General features: G+C 34.8%; 1 non-coding gene across 1 annotated transcript; it reads right to left on the minus strand.

Moving 5' to 3' along the window:
* Positions 1-6876: 6876 nt before the first annotated feature.
* On the minus strand, positions 6877-6980 carry LOC112096536. The gene has a single exon (XR_002904438.1). It is a non-coding gene; the product is annotated as a small nucleolar RNA R71 (small nucleolar RNA).
* Positions 6981-21014: the final 14034 nt, after the last annotated feature.

A 21014-nucleotide genomic window follows, 5' to 3' on the forward strand; every position in this document is an offset into this window, starting at 1 on the left:
TTAAATAAATACAAATTTTCTAAATTTAGCAAGCAACAAACACTTATTTTCCTCCAATTTCTAGCATCCACCTTTGAAAAAAAATTAAATCCATCCAATTTATCTCCAATTTCTATTTATTTTGGGTTAAATTGTAATTTTGAGGGGTAAAAAGGTCATTCCGTTAAATTTGCTAACGGAAATTAGACGGAAGTGGAAGAATGCAACAAAAAGTGAACTTCAAGTGGCGCGCTGAAAAAAAAAAGAAGTGTTTGTGTATTTTTGAAAAAGACAAAACAAACAGGTGGACGGTTGTAAATTTCCCTTAATTTTATTATCTCACCAACCAATTGATAAATACTACATCATTTGAGAGAACCTTTTGAAATAAAAAATTTGGAATGTGTAGTACTACTGTAAAGTTTTAATATTTGATCCAAATATGAATTTATAAAAAAATATACGGATTCATATGTAGCGGGCACATTTTTCAAATATTCGAATTCGTATAATAATAAATTCAAATATAATTTTAAATTTTATAATTTACCTAATAGTTCAAAATAAAATTCAATTATAATTTAACAATCAACAATTCGATATCAATTCGGCATAAATAACATACAAAAACACTATAAGTTTACAAATAAAAATTTCACAACATAAATCAAACATAAAAAATTAAAAAAAAATCTAAGGTAAACTGATTCATTACAATATTCTCTGATAATTATTATTATTATTTTTTTAATTTCTTAACATATTTTTTAAAGTTAATGAAGATTATAAAATTAATTATGCTTATACATATTGAATAAATAATTTAATTAAATAAATAATTAGCTTATATGTTTTTCAATTGAAATTTAATTGACTAAATAATTTACTTATAAAATAATGCAGATCCAGTATCTAGTTTTTCGAATTCACTTGTATCCGGATCTGAGTCCGCATGGATCTTAGATTTTAGACTCCTATCTATATTTTTTAATACAAGGATCTGAATTTTTTTGGATTTGAATTTTTCAAAGCTTTGCAGATGTGGGACAGATATGAGTTTTCTTGCCATCTAGCCCCAAGGCTCGGCCTGCAATCAGTTTCTTTTTTGGATACAATGAAATCTCTGTCACTTGCAAATAAAAATGAAGTTCATGGTATAATAATTTATAAAATCAAAATCATGTAAAGTCTGTTAATGTAAAGAGAGATAAATTTATTGATAAACTAATAATTAATTGATTTGTAGTAAGTAAAGGTCTGAGTTAGGACCGTGAAAAATTATTATATAACATAAGTTATTAATTTATCTAATATTAAATTATAAAAGTTTTACTATAGTTTTTTTTAGAACTCGTCCTAAGAAATCTGCCTCCACATAATAATAATTATCTGTATATTACAAAAAATATATGTCATGTTATATTAATGGTTTAAGATGGAATATTTATTTTTCTAAAGTTGTTCTGACAATGATTTATTCTTTGTTACCAAATTATTGTACAATATTTATAAAAATGACATTAAGAAAAAATCAGTAAAAAGAATGACAACATTTAAACTTTTAAGATGATTTTGCAATTGTCAATCATATACGGTTAATGTAGTGCATATTTTACCTTTACATCACTTGAACTAAAAATTAATAAGTTGAACTGAGATAAGTTATAACTTTCTTGTAGTAATAAAATAATTTTGTCTTAACATTATGACTATAGAGAGATTATTCCAAAGGGCAATATTTGGGCCTGTCTTACTTATAAATAGATGTTTTATGTTTTAAACTCAATTTATGAGCTAAGTTTATACGGCAAAAATCATTTTGTAACCAATAAATCTCTTTTCCTTGTTATTTTCTTGCCCCTCAATTAGCAAATTTGTGTATATTCTTTAAAATATAGAAGGTAATCAATTTTTTCTTCATCTACAACTGGAGGGTATAGCCAAAGTCTCTTTTTTTTTTAGAGATGGGTCTCTATTTATAGATGATAGGTAATATAGATTTAGGATTTTTTCTTAAATCTTATCCCTCACGATGCATGTAATCTGCCATTACAATACACACAAATGTGAATTTGATTACTGGAAAACATACATATTTATTATATACGTGCCTATTTCCCCATCCTTATGACTTTGAGCATAGTTTCCTTAGACCATGAATTTTGAAAATCAGTACGAGTCTAATTCCTTCTCTTGTTATTTTTATAAGTTCCTAAAAAAATTTATTTTGGGTGTTATTTCCTTAAAATAATTCCTTTTTACCTACAAGAGCGACATGTGGTTTAATGTCCCATGAAATATGGCACCTACCATACTTCCCCCATAAGTATATTTTCTTTAGAAAATACTTCAGGAGGAATGTTATTAGTAAATTTTTCTCTTAGTTGACTTAGGAAAAAGTGAACTATTTTCTGTGAACTAAAGTTTCAAGATTGAATGTTATTTCTTTGAATTTTTCCTTTAAACTAAAGTTCCAGTAGGAAATGTAGTCATTTTTTGAACTTTTTTCTTTAGGTGGGCTTGTGGATTGTTCTTAAATTAATGTAATCGATTCTACTTAATTTTCCCTTTGAATTGAAGTTCTAAGAGGAAATGTTAGTTTCCTAACTTTTTTTTCTTTAAAACCAAGTTCTAAGGGGGAGCGCGAATTTTCCCTAGCCATTCCAACTAGTAGGGGAATTAGTGGCAAACCTACAGCTGGGCTACACAGGGATGTATCTTCGGTCTTGATTAGGAAAAAAATATTTATACCCCTTATGTTTTCATTAATTTTATATGATAATAGTGAAATACTAACTAGGCAACCCAAGAGAGGGGTGAATTGGGTTTCTAAAAATTTAAGCAACTAAAATTTAATGCAATTTAAACAAGGTAATCAAATTCGAAATAAACAAATTAAAGTGCAATGAAAAACAAAGAGATAGGGTAAGAGAAAGAAAACACACGATTTTTACGTGGTTCAGTCAATCGTGCCTACGTCTACGCCTCCAAGCTCACTGGGCTTGAAGATTTCACTAAGCTTGAAGATTTCACTAAGCGAGCCTCCAAGGCTTCAACAACTTTTACAATTGACTTTCAAGTTGTCAATAGACCTTTATAACAAGAGATTATTCTCAATCTCTTAACCCAAGTGTATCCCAACACTTGCAACTTCTCAACTTGATTTTACAAAAAAGGATTACAAATAAATTTCTCTCACACAATGTGTTTGATTACAAATGAAAGCTCAATGTGTGAATGAATGAAAGAAAAACAAGTATAAAGTTCAATAAGAATTGTATACTCAGTAGTAACCTCAATGATAACTCTTGGATCTCTCTTTATTTGAATTTGATTAAGTCATTTTATAATTGTAGCTGAAAACTAGCTGTTAATGACTTTCTGCACACAATCGGATCACCGTTAACTATTGTTGGTGATGTGAACCGTCGAGGGAATACTGTTAAAGCTTCAATTGATCTTTTAAACATTCATGGAGGCCCAATTACAAGAGTTAAGCCAAAAAGATGCAAGCTACTTTAAATGGATTAATTGAGAAAATGTGGATTGAAAATGCAAGTCAAGATGCAAGACATCATGAATTGGGCTTGAAGAGAAGATAAAGCATTGTTGGCATTATTCAAGTTGCCTAGTAGCTTGAATAAATTTGGATTAGGGTCGATCTTGAATAAATTTTCATTCAATTCTAGGTTTGGATTCGATCTTGGGGACTAAATTGATTAGGGTCGAATTAGTTCTTGACTGGGTTCATCTATCTTTATTGTTTAGGCACCAAGGTCAAATTGATTATACATCAAGGTCAGATTCATCTATCTTTATTGTTTTTAATTCTTATTTGAGATTTTTCATTCTTGTTCTAGTGTATTGAAAAAAAAAAATTTTTAAAAGTTGTGAACAGTATCGTGTGAACATTACTGCGTGAACATTATTATGTGAACAATATTTTTAAGGTTTCTTTTATCTTTTTATCAATTTTGCACCTGTGTGTTTAATTCTCCTTAAATCTGCAAATTTTACCTATTCCTTTCCCTAAAAAAAAAGAGAGAGAGAGAGTGAGAGTCCCCGTGCTCCACTTAAAACCTTTTGTTCATTTTTCCATTATTAGTGTCTTGGAGAGTCCAAAATTAGTTTTACCCCATAGGTGAAAATGTTTGCCCAAAATCGAAACCCGACCTTATGTACGCATTGTATTCTTGCTCTTGAAATTCAAGTCTCCTTATAATCTTTGTTAATTGCTGCTGGAATCTTGATATTGGTTTGATTAGTTTGATAAGAACCGAGTGAGAATTACTACGAGTGGAAAAGGCAAGAGAGTGTGAGTGTTTTAGAGGGTAAAAAGCCAATAAATTTAAGTGAAACACAAGTGGAATTGAGTGAATCATTTTCTTGAGTGAAACACAAAAGGGAGTGAGGTAAGGTCCTTTCCACAATATTTCTAACTTTCTTTTACAGACGTTAGCTATGTCTGATAACCCAGAACAAAACACAAATAAAGAGGATCAATCTGCAACTACTCAAAATTTGCAAATTCTAGCATTGGTGGGAAAGATGAGAAGGATGATGAGGGCTGAATTAGAGCATATACACGATCGTTTGGATCAAGTAGAGAACACACGTGTAGGGCAGCCAAAACCCATTCCCCAAGCACGTAGGAGGGATAGAGCTCCAGCTAGTGGAGAGATCGATGACTATTAGAGGGATGAGTATGATGAAGGGGAGGACTCAGTGGATAGTGTTGAGTGTTAGAAAATGTATATTTATAAAGGAGAAAATCTTCATTTTACACTTCAAGTCTTACTAACACCCTTACTTTTATGTATTTAAGTTTCTTGTGATTTAATTACGTATGTTTTATTTTAATTAAGTATTTTATATATTTTAGGGGCATTATGGTCATTTCACAATGAACGAGAGATTAGACGGCAAAACGAGCATCACTTTTGAACTCAGGACGGTCGAAAACCTTAAGAGGAGCATAAAAGAAAAAATGGCACTGTTCACATATACGGTACTATTCACATATACGGTACTGTCTACGTTACTGTTCACGATACTGTTCACATAGACGGATCGATGATGTGGCATTGACCGATGTGGCATTGACTGATGAGGTGTCACGACCCTGTTGGACTAAAATTCTTATGCACTGTTGATCAATGACGTGGCATGGACCAAAAATCTCGCGTACGGTACATGCATTACACAGGATTATTTTCAACCAAACCGCGTCACTGTTCAAGTCGGGTCAAACTGTGTTACTGTTCACCCACGTGGTCAAACCGCGTACTGTTGACTAATGACGTGGCGCAATCCTGAGCGTCCGAAATGTTTTCGATCCGATGGCCATGATTTACTCAATGTATATATAAAAAGGGGGCTCTCCCCCCCTAATTTGATATCTGCGAATCCATTTTTGGACTCCATTTTCTGTAATTCCTTCTCCATCTTGTATTTTCTACATATTTTAATAAATTCCCTTTTTGCCCCTAGTTCAATTATGAGTAGCTAATTTTCTTTCAAGCATGGGTTGAATGTGAAGTCTCAACATGTGTCATGGGCTTTACTTGATAAATTTATTTTCTCTTCCCCTCTAATTTTTGTGGATGTTTTGACTTTTCGTCGACAAATAATAATAATCTTGTCTAGATACCGCCTTAGTTTCACCGGCTCTCTAGTACAAGGTTATTATTATTTGGCACGATAAGCCCTTAGCACCATATTGATTAGAGTGTGGTTCATGAGGTGTGGATTCCCCTCTCATGATTTAATTAGTATTAATAAGGAATATTTAGCCTATGATGCATGTTGATACGGATCCAGATACCCAAGTACGTCATTTTAATAGATTTCTATTCAATTTATTTTTGCCATTTAAATTCCAATTTTAGGATAATCTAAGTCACTTTCACCACAAATCCAATCACCCTCATACAAAATTAATTCTACATATAATTAAAATCAACCTCCTCGTGGGATTGACACTCGTCACCATTAATTTATTCTACAATAGATTCATGCACTTGCGAGTTCAATAAAATTTGCACAACAAGTTTTTGGCGCCGTTGCCGGGGAGGTAAGTCATTTTAATTCGTAAAATTAATTTTTGTGAATAATTTCTTTTATTTGTTTTCTTGTATTTTTTATTCTTAAAAAAAAGAAAAAAAAGTGTATATGCATTTAGAGGTAATAATTTCTTTTCTTTCTCTATTCTTTACAATTCTGTAATTTAATTTTTAAGTTATTTTTCTTTGTAATTTTTAAGTTAATTTATCTTATTAATTTAATTTTTAGTCAATTTATTTCACGAATTTTTTTTTTAGTGTGTTTTTATAGAAAGGTTTTAACAGCGTAATAAGGTTAGTACCGTAATTTCTCCTTCTTTATTTTTATTTGTTTTGTTCCCATTTATCTTTTGTTCTTTGCATGCATGGTCGTAGGTCATTATTACCTAATCTTGAACCTATAAACCTTGAACTTGAGAAAACACTTCGCACACACAAACAAGTTAAAAATAAAATGGATTTGCAACCACAGGAGAGGCCATTTAAGGACTACTTCAGTCCTTTAGCTAATTTGAGTACATCATGAATAAGATACCCAAATGTAGCTACTAGGAGTTTTAAACTAAAACCTAGTGTGCTAAATTGTCTCCCAACATTCTATGGCCTAGAAAATGAGGACCCATATAATCATTTGAATGATTTTCATGCTGTTTGTCAAACATTTAGATATGAGAATTTTTCAGATGATGATGTTAAACTTAGACTATTCCCATTTTCTTTAAAAGATAGAGCTCGTTCATGGTTCAATACATTGCCTGCTAATAGCATTACATCATGGGAACAAATGGTTACAAAATTTTTGAATAAATATTTCCCAGTGTATAAAACCAATGCTATTCGCAGGGAAATTTCAGAGTTTACCCAGAGAGATGACGAGCAGTTTTTCGAAATATGGGAGTGATTCAATGGGTTACTCTTGAAGTGTCCACATCATGGGTACGAGAAATGGCACCAATGCCAATACTTTTTGGAGGGATTATTGCCGAATGTGCAAGAATGACTAATGGCAACAAGTGGTGGAGAGCTAATGTCAAAAAGTGCATCAGAGATTTGAGAATTCTTCCAGCGACAAGCAGATAATTCCCAACAACGGAGTCGGTCACTCAGGAATACTAAAAGAATTAAAGGAGTGAATGAGGTTCACATTGGCGAGTCAACTTCGGGAATCAAAGAAGTCAAGGAGATGGTTGAAGGTCTCTCTCGACAAATCGCATCGTTAACGACTGTTAAATCAACAGAACCACATGACCATGACTCATACTCAGATCAAGCCAATGCCATAGGTGTAATAAGAAAACCATCAAATTACAACCCATACTCCAACACATATAACCCTAGATGGAGAGACCACCCTAATTTTTCATGGTCTCAAGGATTCCAAAAAAACGGACCAGCAACTCCAGCTCCACCAATGCAACCAATTCCTCAAATTTCTCAAGCCTCTCAGCCACCATTTAGACCATATAATCAGAACCAGAACTACTCTCAACCTAGACCATGGGAGGATTCATTCCAAATTCTCAAGAATCTTACTCACTCCACGATTAAGCAACAGAACCACACCATTGATGGACTACGAAATGAGTTGAGAGCAGGCTTCAACTCACAAGCCCAATCAGTTTCAAGCCTCGAGAAGATGGTGGGACAACTTGCTTCTTCAGTTCAGACCTTGGCAATGACTGTTGAGAAAGGTAAATTTCCAAGTCAACCAGTGCCTAATCCTAAAGGAGTACATGAAGCAAGTACCAGTTCACCACAGCAGCATGGAGAGGTCAAAGCAGTCATGATCTTGTGAAAATGAAAAGAAGTCGACAACAAAGTGGAGATGCCAATGACAAAAGAAAATCAAATTGTACCTGTGAATGTTGAGGACTCACCATCGGAGGAGAAAGAAGAAACTAACCCACGAGAATACGTTCCCAAAGCTCCATTTCCTCAGAGGTTAGCAAAAGGAAAGAAGGGAAAATCCACAGGTGAGATTCTTGAAATCTTCAAACAGGTAAGTGTTAACATTCCTTTGCTTGATACTATTAAACAAGTTTCATCTTATGCTAAGTTTCTTAAAGACCTTTGTACTAAAAAGAGAAACATTCACGTTCAAAAGAAGGCATTTTTAACAGAAAACGTTAGTTCTATACTCCAACATAAAATTCCTCTAAAATGCAAAGACCCAGGCTCCCCTACATGTAGCACAGGGAACCACACAATTGAGAATGCTTTGTTAGATTTAGGAGCTAGTGTAAATCTGTTGCCTTACTCAGTATTTTTGAAACTTGGACTTGGAGAATTACACCCAACTCCAGTGGTGTTACAGCTTGCAGATCGGTCCACGAAAATACCTCGTGGTATTGTGGAGGACGTGCTTATCCAGGTAGACAAATTTTATTTTCCTGTTGATTTCATTGTAATTGACACTCAACCAATACAGGATTCAAGGAAGCACATCTCCATTATTCTAGGCCGACCTTTCTTGGCAACTGCAGATGCTCACATTCAATGCAGGACTGGAAATATGTAGTTGTCCTTCGGTAACATGACTATGGAGATGAACATCTTCAACATTGCCAAACAACCTCACAATGCAGATGATGGAATTGTTGATGTGGATTTAATAGAAACAATAGTTGATAATACTTTTCTTTCAAACCTTAGTGATGATCCTTTACAAACATGTTTAACTCACTTTAGTAGATCGGTCGATGAGGTCAATGCCCTACTTGACTCAGCACCATCCATGGACACTAATAAATGGAAGTCAAGAGTTAAACAACTAGCACCATCGGAGAAGAAACTCATCCCATCATCAGAATCACCACCGAAACTCGAGCTCAAACCATTACCCAACACTTTGGATTATGCGTTTTTGGGAGAAAAAAGTACTCTACCGGTAATCATCTCATCATCCTTAAATGACGAACAAAAAGGTAAGTTGTTGGATGTTTTAAAAGAGCACAAAGGAGCATTAGGATGGACCATAGCAGACATCAAAAGTATAAACCCAGTAGACTGCATACATTACATTCACCTTGATGAAAATGCTAAATCTACTAAGGAAATGCAACGTCGGTTAAATCCTAATATGAAAGAAGTTATCATAACTAAAGTCCTTAAGCTATTAGACGCATGTATCATTTATCCAATTTCTGATAGTTTGTGAGTAAGTCCTGTACAAGTTGTCCCCAAAAAGTTAGGAGTCACAGTAGTTACCAATGCTGATAATGTATTGATACCAACTAGAGTAACTACAGGATGGCGTGTATGCATTGATTATAGAAAGTTAAATTTTGTCACACGTAAAGACCATTTTCCTTTACCATTTATCGATCAAATGCTTGATAGATTAGCAGGCCATGAATTTTATTGCTTTCTAGATGGCTATTCAGGATATAATTAGATTCCCATTGCACCAAAAGATCAAGAGAAAACTACTTTCACTTGCCCTTTTGACACTTTTGCATATAGGAGAATGTCATTTGGATTATGTAATGCACCTGCTACATTTCAACGATGCATGTTAAGCATTTTTTCTGATATGGTTGAACGATTCCTTGAAGTCTTTATTGATGACTTTTCTATTTTTGGTGACTCGTTTGATCAATATTTACATCATCTAACACTAGTTATGTAGAGATGTATCGAGTAGAACTTAGTCTTAAATTGGGAGAAGTGCCACTTTATGGTAAAATAAGGTATTGTTCTTGGTCACATCATTTCGAGCAAAGGTATTGAGGTTGCCAAAGCAAAGGTGGATCTCATTTCTAATCTTCCTCCACCCAAAACAGTCAGAGAAGTAATATCTTTCCTTGGGCATGCTAGTTTCTATAGACATTTCATTAAAGATTTTAGCAAAATTTCTAGACCCTTATGTAATCTACTTGCTAAGGATGTACCTTTTATCTTTAATGATTCATGTCTTGTGGCGTTTGAAAAATTAAAGTAGTTGTTGACATCATCACCCATCATTCAGCCCCCAAACTGGAACTTACCATTTGAACTCATGTGTGATGCATCTGATTATGCAGTAGGAGCAGTGTTAGGATAAAGAGTTGATCGAATTCTCCATGTTATTTATTATGCTAGTATGACATTGAATGATGCACACTTTAACTATTCAACTACTAAAAAAGAAATGCTAGCAGTTGCATTGGAAAAATTTCGATCTTATCTCATTGGTTGTAAAATAATTGTATTTACGGATCATGCTGCTCTTAAATATCTTCTCACAAAGAAATATGCAAAAGCTAGACTAATTCGTTGGGTGTTACTTTTGCAGGAATTCGACTTGGAATTTAAAGATAAGAAAGGCACAGAAAATGTTGTGGCAGACCATCTCTCTCATCTCCATTTTGACACAATTTCAGAACCATTAACATTGAATGAGTCATTCCCAGATGAACAATTGATGAATGTGGAAGGATTACCATGGTATGCTGATATCATTAATTATCTTGTTACAGGTTAACTTCTAGAGCATTGGACCAACCAAGACAAGGCTAAATTCTTTGTAGAAATAAAGAATTTCTTTTGGGATGACCCATATTTGTTCAAGTATTGTACAGATCAAATTGTTAGACGATGTGTCCCAAAAAATAAAATTCAGAATATTCTTTCATTCTACCATGAACAAACTTGTGGAGGTCATTTCAGTGCTAAGAAAACAGCAACTAAAGTCATGTGATAGGTGTCAACGAATAGGGAGCATTACGCGAAGGAACATGATGCCACTAAATCCAATTTTAGTGGTTGAGATTTTTGACGTATGGGGTATCGACTTCATGGGATTCTTTCCCCTTTCTTTTGGCCATCAATACATATTGGTTGCTGTTGACTACGTATCGAAATAGATATAAACAATTCCATATAGAACCAATGATCACAAGGTGGTGATAGGATTTTTGAAAAGTAACATTGTTTCACGCTTTGACAAAGTATTCAATCACTCACAAAGTGACGACCCCATATCATCCGCAAACCAGTGGCCCAGTTGAGATCTCCAATCGAGAAATAAAGCACATATTAGAAAAGACGGTGAGGCCAGACAGAAAAAGATTGGTCATTAAGACTTGATGATGCATTATGGGCATATAGAACGGCTTTCAAGACCCCGATTGGGATGTCACTCTACAGGCTAGTGTATGAAAAAGCTTGCCACCTACCTGTGGAACTCGAACATCGTGCATATTGGGCCATCAAGAAATTCAACTTTGACATGCAGCAAGCTAGCTCAGAAAGAAGATTACAGCTGGCATAACTTGAAGAAATTCACAATGATGCATACGAAAATGCCAAGATTTACAAGCAATGAATGAAAGTCTTTCATGACAAGCAAATTATGAGAAAATCTTTCACTTCAGGTCAGAAAGTGCTTTTATTCAATTCCTGTTTGCACTTATTCCCAGGTAAGTTACGCTCTCAATGGTCTGGCCCCTTTATTGTTCATATTGTTTTTCCACATGGGGCAATTGAAATTAAGGACTCAAAGAACGGTGTCACATTTAAAGTTAATGGTCAAAGATTAAAGCCATATCTAGAGTACCAACCACATGGAGAGGACATTGAACTAAATTTGAGTGACCCACCATATTTGAATTAAGTTTTTCTCTCTTTCTTTTCGGTGATTTGATTTTTTTCTTTATTTCTTTTTATTATTTTTTTTGCTAATTGAAATTATTTTTGCATAAGTGTGTTTGTTTAACCATTAAGTTTTCTCTTATCATTGTTAATCATGAGTACCATAGCTAAACAGTTCCTCCTGAACATTCTTAAACCACTTCAACGTGTAAAATCTCATCTCAAAAGACAGATTCGATTTTGTAAAACACACCGTATTTGGGTTCTGCAACCACTAGAGTTAGTAGCCTATGTTGAGGATTTAGAAAGCCAATTAAGAGACATTGAGAGAGGTGTCTACAACATCCAGTTGGAGCTTGAGGTAAATTCAATAAGAGGACAATTTTAATTTTCTTTGTGTGTTTTAATTTGTTTTTCTGTTGATGTGCTTTAGTTTGTTACCCCGGTGAAGTGGCGGATAACGGTACTCTGTGACAATCAAGTCGGTTACTTCAGTTTTCCCATAATAACTGATATTCTAAGGCGAAGGTATGGACAAAAACGAGATTCTAGCGAAGCTTCACAAGCGATTCCCTTCACTTCCTCAGAATGCCCTCCTTACAATCTATAAAGCTCGGTCCGAACGCATGCGATTGCTCATGAGGAATAACATACCTGCTGACATCCGTTGGTTAATCGAGGCTAAAGTACGATTAGCAGGTGAGTTACCTCCAAAATTTATTGCATACATGCCTGGTTGTGGTAAAGGAAATTATGCAAGAAAACGAAGAGCTCAAAAAATTTAGTTGCTTGTCATAAGTGTGCCAGAATGAATTGCGATAAAAAATCATGTTCTTTAGGAATGGTGTCTGATAACAGGGAAGATAAGATTCAATTCATTAGGGATGGCTTGAATAAGGAGTCATTGAATGATATCCTTTTGTCTCTTGAAACGCATCCCAGTGGATATGTGCAAGGAGCGATTCTCCAGTTATGGCCATTATTCCAGAAAGAGCATGCACGATATAGTCTCGGGAATCTGACTATAAACGACCCCGTTTGCCAGTTTATAAGAAAACTGGATGGGAAGCCTATCCTCAACCCATAGAGGGCGTTCAAGCCGTTTCTGGACGTAAAACCAGAGGAAGATGTGAGCCACAGTCGCAACTACCTGTAAATATCCTTATGCTTCACTATTATTTTATTTCACTGTTGTTTTATCTTTTCCATTATTGTCTTTAATAATTTTATTTTATCATTTTTTTTCTTTTTACTATTTCCTTTTTTACTCACGAACCATGTGCTTTACCCGTTATTTGACACTGACATGCCACCTTATACACAGTTGTGACCCATTGTCACCAAGATTCTTAAATATGACTTTTTGTCAAGCACTCACAAATTGTTTTTGAGAAGTATCCCCATGGCAGCTACTCCCAATAGACAATTCAAGAACATTTGTGTGCTTTCTGGATTTAACTATGGCAAACATAAAGAGTTCGTTGAGGCAGCCATAGATCTTGGTCGAAGCATAGCAGAGAGAAAATTACACTTGGTGTATGGAGGAGGTAACCGAGGGTTATCAAAATTGGTCTCAGAAGCTGCTTTTATCAGAGGTAGCCAAGTGTTAGGCATCATCCCAAGAGCCCTAAAACCTTTGGCAGTTTGACTGACTCACCGACTGGAGAAGAGTTAGTCGTCTCAGGTATGCAAGAAAGAATAACTGAAATGCTTAATCATGCTGATGCTTTTATTTTCCTTCCAGGAGATCTTGCAACACTAGAGGCACTTATCATACTAGCATCTTGGGCCCATCTGCACATTCACCAGAAACCCATCGGTTTGTTAAATGTCAATAACTTTTATGATTGCTTCATCGCATTTCTTAACCATGCAATAAAAAACTATTTCATTCCTTCCGCAGCGAAAAAGCTTTTTATTTGTGCTCACACTACTAATGAGCTTCTTGATTTGTTACAAGTTTATAAATCGGAGCCAGACCCCTGGACCTTTGTGTTGGAGCGTCCAAATAATGATGGTCACAATAGCTGCAGTAAGAAGTACAAATTAGATTTAACTCTCCGCCTGTAAAAAATTTTTTCTGTGTTGCACCACCCAGGTGATGTCTTTTAAACTCTACTTCTTTCCTTTAAAACATTGAGGACAATGTTTCGTTCTGGTTGGGGGGAGGGAATAGTCGACAATTGTGGAATCTTGGTTAAGTTTTTACTAATTTTTTGTTGTAGAAACTAACTGTTGCTAACTTTTTGTGTTGAAGATGGCTGAATATGGAGTGTAGTGACTCTAGAAACGCATCTTCATCGTTTGAAAAAACAAAAAACAAAAAAAAAATTTTTTTTTTAAAAAATTCAGACATTTTCTTTTTCTTTATTTAGCTTTGATATTCATTTTTCTTCCTCTTTTTAATTTCTTCTTTATAAATATACATTTTTAAATTTTTGAGTCGAAGATGGCTGAATATGGAGTGTAATGCCTCTAGAAACGCATCTTCTTAGTTTTTTTTTTAAAAAAATATTTTCTTTTTCTATCATTTTAAGTGTAACTTTTCTAATTAGTTTTTCTGCATCATTTTCACATTTCTGCATGCATATTTTCCTTTCATGTTTAGAATAGGTTGGGAGGTAGGATGTTGTTTGAAAAAAAAAATATTGTGTGAATTGTTTTAACATTGGATGACATGATTAATTTCAAATTTTAGTATTTGTATTATCTTTGGTCTTAAGTGATGTTACGCTATGTTTGCCACTCAACATGTTGATGTCGGAGACAAATATGAGTTGCTTGAAGGAATGAACATGTCATTTTTCTTGGAGAGTAACCCTTTTGCCCATTCTTTATACAGCTTAGTAGTTTATTATTTTATACATGATCTCTAGATTTCTTTTGAGTTAACCCTTAAAATTTTTTTTTGTAAAATTAAAAAAAAAAAGAGAAAAAAAAGAAAAAATATGTGTTGCTATATCTGGAGGCCCATCTAACTAGTAGATATGAAAGATTCTTTAGAACCCTAAAAAATGATGGAAAGGCCATCTTTGATTCGTTTGAGCCTTTTTAGCCATCCATTTTGTGAAATATCCATACTTAACCCTTTTGAGCCTTCAAACAAAAAAAAAAGAAAAACATTTTCTTTGTCAACTTATCATCTTGACCCACTCCGATTTGGAGTATTACCCGATGTCTTATAAGTTCCATCACCTCTTTATGTTTGAGAAAAATGTAAATAATTATTTTTTTTAGTAACGTTGTGCCAAACAAAAGTAAAAAAAAAAAACAATAATAGGTGAAATCCACCTTGCAACTTCCAAAAAAAAAAGCAAAACAAAAATCTATGCATTTTTCTCAAACATACACTTTATTTTCCTTATTTCCCCTCCTTTGTTAGCCATGTCCCTAACCTACGTATGTCCTAATAAAAGTCCTTCTTGATTTTAGGGAACTATAGTCTGAAGTAGAAGCTAGTTATATGGGCTAAAAAGATGTAGTGGTGCATAAAAATAATAATAATAATAAATAAATAAATTGGGTTGACTAGCATTTTTATTTGACTTGAGATCGTATTATTTCTAAGCTGAGGGCATATTTCTTGCATCTTGGTGAGAGCATGTGATATCACTTCTTTATTATTTTCTCTCAATTACCATTCATTGCAGTGACTATTTTTATTGGGTTTAATTTCTTTGTGAGAGTGTCACTACTTCCAGTGAAATTTTGGGGTTTGACATGTCATTCTTCAAAGTAGATGTGACAAAGTCTACTGGGCTGATTCATGTGGATGGTTGATGTGGGTGTGATGTTTCTTTAGGCTGGAGATAATACTTATATTTTTATTTGATTACTATCATTAGTCTGATTGAATAAACATGATTCGTTAAAAAAAAATCATTTTGGATTTGAATTTTGTTTTCGCTTTATTTGCTAGAGACTAGCAATAAGCTGGTTGGGGGGTGTGTTGAGTGTTAGAAAATGTATATTTATAAAGGAGAAAATCTTCATTTTACACTTCAAGTCTTACTAACACCCTTACTTTTATGTATTTAAGCTTGTTATTTAATTACGTGTGTTTTATTTTAATTAAGTATTTTATATATTTTGGGGGTATTATGGTCATTTCACAATGAACGAGAGATCAGACGGTAAAACCGGCATCACTTTTGAACTCAGGACGGTCGAAAACTTTAGGAGGAGCATAAAAGGAAAAATGGCACTATTCATATGTACAGTGCTGTCTACGTTACTGTTGATGATACTATTCACATAGACGGATCGATGACGTGGCATTGACTGATGAGGTGTCACGATCTTGTTGGACTAAAATTCTTATGCACTGTTGATCAATGACGTGGCAGCATATCAGTGGACCAAAAATCTAACGTACGGTACATGCATTACACAGGATTATTTTCAACCTAACCGCGTCACTGTTCAAGCTGGGTCAAACCGTGTTACTGTTCACCCACGTGGTCAAACCGCGTACTGTTGACTGATGACGTGGCGCAATCCTGAGCGTCCGAAATGTTTTCGATCCGATGGCCATGATTTACTCAATGTATCTATAAAAAGGGGGCTCTCCCCCCCTAATTTGATATCTGTGAATCCATTTTTGGACTCTATTTTCTGTAATTCCTTCTCCATCTTGTATTTTCTACATATTTTAATAAATTTCCTTTTTGCCCCTAGTTCAATTATGAGTAGCTAATTTTCTTTCAAGCTTGGGTTGAATGTGAAGTCTCAACATGTGTCATGGGCTTTATTTGGTAAATTTTTTTTCTTTTCCCCTCTAGTTTTTATGGATGTTTTGACTTTTCATCGATAAATAATAATAATCTTGTCTAGATACCGCCTTGGTTTCACCGGCTCTCTAGTACAAGGTTATTATTATTTGGCACGATAAGCCCTTAGAACCATATTGATTAGAGTGTGGCTCATGAGGTGTGGATTCCCCCCTCATGATTTAATTAGGATTAATAAGGAATATTTAGCCCATGATGCATGTTGATACGGATCCAGATACCCAAGTACGTCATTTTAATAGATTTCTATTCAATTTATTCTCGCCATTTAAATTCCAATTTTAGGATAATCTAAGTCACATATAATCAAAATCAACCTCCTCGTGGGATCGACACTCGTCACCATTAATCTATTCTACAATAGATTCGTGCACTTGCGAGTTCAATAAAATTTACACAATAGATAGCTATAGGAGAGATGGACGGGGTAGAAGACCTAAGAATAAGGATGATCGATTAAGTGGCATAAAGATGACGATTCCATCTTTTCAAGGTACATTTGGCTTGAAAGCATACCTTGAATGGGAGAAAAAAATTGAGTTCATATTTGATTGCCATAATTATTCAGAGACAAAAAAGGTAAAATTGGCTGTGATTGAGTTTTTTTACTATGCTATTACATGGTGAGATCAGATTGTTATAAATAGGAGGTGGAATAGGGAACATCTAGTTGATACATGGGATGAAATGAAATTGTTGATGAGAAGGTGTTTTGTACCTAACCACTACTATCGAGACTTGAACAAAAAATTACAAAGTCTTACACATAGTAGCCGAAGCGTGGAGGATTATTACAAAGAAATGGAGATTAGAGCAAATGTGGAGGAAGATAGAGAAGCTACCATGGCACGATTCTTGAATGGCCTTAATCGGGAGATTGCAAATATGGTTGATTTGCAACATTATGTGGAGATTGAGGAGAAGGTCCATAAGGCCATCAAGATTGAGCTGCAGATTAAGAGGAGGGGTAACATTTGTGCAACCCCAACCTCAAGTTCCACTCCTTGGAAGTCAAGCCATGTGAATCGAGAGGAAAGGCCACAAGCATCTATTGCACCTAAGCCGAGATATGAGCCCTCCAAGCATGATTCACAAGGTAACACTGTGACTCCCATTATTAGGAATCGTGACATTAAGTGTTTTAAATGTCAAGGCAGGGGGGCATATGGTAAGTGAATGTATGAATAAATGAGTTATGGTATTGCGGGACAATGGTGAGATTACCATTGGAGGATGTTGAAGATAAAGAGTATACAGCTCATGGGGAATTGGCTTTATAACTAGGAGAGCTTAGAGTGTGCAAATAAAGGAAGACGAAGCAGTGCAACAGGAAAATATTTTCCATACTAGGTGCTATGTTCAAGACAAAGTATGTAGTATGATTATTGATGGAGGAAGTTGCACTAATGTTGCTAGTACTATCATGGTAGAGAATTTGGGACTTCTAACACTTAAACACCCACGGCCATACAAACTACAATGGTTGAATGACAATGGTGAGGTGAAAGTGAACAAGCGAGCGCTAGTGACTTTTTGGATTGCAAGTTGGACACTTGTTACTTGGGCGGCCTTAACCATTGGATAGACGTGAAAAGCATGATGGCTCCAACAAGTATTCATTTGTGTTTGATCAACACAACATCACTCTTGTTCCATTGACACAAAAGCAGGTTTATGGAGAGCAAGTGAGCTTATAGAGAGTGAGCAACAGAAAAAGAGAGAAAAAGAGAGTGAAAATAAAAAAGAGGCTGACGAAAATGTGTGAGAAAAAGCCAAGAAAAATACACCCAATAAGAGAAAATCAGAAGGAAAACAAAAGAATTTTTACGCAAGAGCGAGTGAGATAAAAAAGGCATTATTTTCACATCAGCCGATGATTGTACTATTGTACGAAGAGGCACTTTTAAACACTAACAAATTTGACCCTACTTTGCCTAGTTCTATTACTTCTCTCTTGTAGGAATATGAGGATGTCTTTCCTGAGTAAACACCATATGGCTTAACTATAATCCGAGGGATTGAGCATCAAATTAATTTTGTACCCAGTGCGACCATTCCAAATTGACCAGCCTATAAGTGTATCCTGGAGGAGACAAAGGAACTTCAAAGGCCGGTTAATGAATTGATGGAAAAGAAAGCATGATCCCATGTGAAGTTCTAGTTTTGTTAGTTCCTAAGAAGGATACAACGTGGAAGATGTGTGTTGACTATCGAGCTATCAACAATATAACGATAAAGTATCGACATCTCATTCTTAGGCTAGATGATATACTTGATGAATTGCATGGGTTTTTATGTATTTTCTAAAATTGACTTGAAAAGTGGATATCATCAAATTAGAATGAAAGAAGGAGATGAATAGAAAACTGCATTTAAAATAAAATATGGTTTGTATGAATGGTTAGTCATGCCTTTTGGTTTGACTAATACTCTGAGCACCTTTATAAGACTTATGAATCATGTTTTGTGAGCTTTTATTGGCAAGTTTATGTTGTTTATTTTGATGATTTTCAAATTTGAACATTTGAAATTTGTTTTAGATGTGCTTAGAAGGGAAAAGTTGTTTTCAAATTTGAAGAAGTGTACCTTTTGCACCAATAAACTTATACTTCTAGGATTTGTTGTGAGTGCACAAGGAATATAGGTTGATGAGGAGAAGGTACGTGCAATCCAAGAGTTACCGAGTCCCACAAGCGTAAGTAATGTGAGAAGCTTTCATGGGCTCACTAGTTTCTACCGACGATTTGTGAAAGACTTTAGCACATTAGCCGCATTGCTTACTGAAATAATAAAAAAAGATAGAAAAGGCATTTCAAATGTTCAAGCAAAAGCTAATCAATGCTCTCTTATTGTCTTTGCCTAACTTTAATAAAACATCTTGAATGCGATGCCTCAGGTATTGGTATTGGCGCAGTCCTAATGCAGGAGGGATGACCAATTGCTTATTTTAGTGAGAAACTGAGTGGGGCAACCTTAAACTACCCTACTTACGATAAGGAGTTGTATGCGTTGGTTCGAGCGTTAGAAACATGGCAGCACTACCTATGGCCTAAGAAGTTTGTGATTCACAGCGATCATGAGTCCTTGAAACACTTTAAAGGCCAACACAAGCTGAACAAGAGGCATGCTTGATGGGTAGAATTCATCAAGACGTTTCCATATATCATTCGTTACAAGTAAGGTAAGGAAAACGTTGTTGCTACTGCACAGGGAATGCAGGTATGTCTTATTCTCGACACTCAAAACTGCTTAGTTTTGAAAATATTAAGGAATTGTATGCTAATGACCATGATTTTAGTGTTGAATGCCAAGCTTGTGAAAAGACTGTGGTTGGTAAGTGCTTTAGGCATGATGGTTACTTATTTCGGGAGAATAAACTATGTGTGCCTAATTATTCTTTGAGAGATTTATTAGTGAGAGAATTCGATGAAGGAGAGTAGATGGGGCATTTTGGAGTTGTAAAGGCTTTAGCAGTTTTGCAAGAACACTTCTATTGGCTACATATGAAACAAGATGTCGAGAGACTTTGTGGTAGATGTGTCATATGTAAGCAAGACAAATCGAAAGTGCAGCCTGATGGCTTATACACCCCGTTGCCAATACCTAGTACGTTTTGGACTGATGTTTCAATGGATTTTGTATTAGGGTTACCTAGGTCTAAATGAGGGAGAGACTCAACTTTTGTGGTTGTGGATAGATTTTCAAAGATGCCACATTTTATTCCATGTCATAGAATGAATGATGCTTCTAATGTCACTGACCAGTTCTTTAGGAAGATTGTGAGGTTGCATGGTACACCCAAGGCAATTGTTTTTTATAGGGATGCTAAGTTTTTATGTTACTTTTGGAAAACATTATGGGCTAAGTTAAGAATTAAGTTGTTGTTTTCAACTACTTGTCACCCTCAAACAGATGGTCAAACAAATGTTGTGAATAGAACTTTATCTCCTCTGTTGTGGGCTATCATTAAAAGAATATCAAAACTTGGGAAGATTATTTTCCACATGTTGAGTTTACTTATAATCGCTCTGTTCATTCTACTACTAAATATTCATCATTTGAAATTGTTTATGATTTTAATCCTTTAACCCCATTAGATTTAACTCCACTACCTGTTTTTTTTAGCGTGTTAACTTAGATGGCAAGAAAAAGGCTGAAATTGTTAAACAGATACACGAGATGGCAAAGTTCAACATCGAGTGGAGAACTGAGCAATATGCTAAACAAGCCAACAAAGTGCAACATAAGCTACCCTTTGAACCTGGCAATTGAGTGTGGTTACACATGCACAAGGAATGATTTTTTGAATGAAGGAAATATAAGTTATTACCTCCAAAGGATGTCTTTTCCAAGTTTTAGAACAGATTAATGATAATGCATACATAAGTGCTACTTTTAATGTTTCTGATTTGAGTCCTTTTGATGTAGGTGATGATTTGAGGACAAATCCTCTTCAAGAGGAGGGAAATGATGAGATTGAGGACAAAACTGTTACAAGCACGTGGGTTGAGGCATATTCAGATCTTATTCAAGTTCCTGTTAGACCTGTCACAAGAGCTCGAGCAAAGAAATTCAAAAAAGCCCTTAGTGGGTTGATTCAAGCAACTTAAAC

This window comes from Citrus clementina, unplaced genomic scaffold, assembly GCF_000493195.1.
Source record: "Citrus clementina cultivar Clemenules unplaced genomic scaffold, Citrus_clementina_v1.0 scaffold_8, whole genome shotgun sequence".
Lineage (NCBI taxonomy): Eukaryota > Viridiplantae > Streptophyta > Magnoliopsida > Sapindales > Rutaceae > Citrus > Citrus x clementina.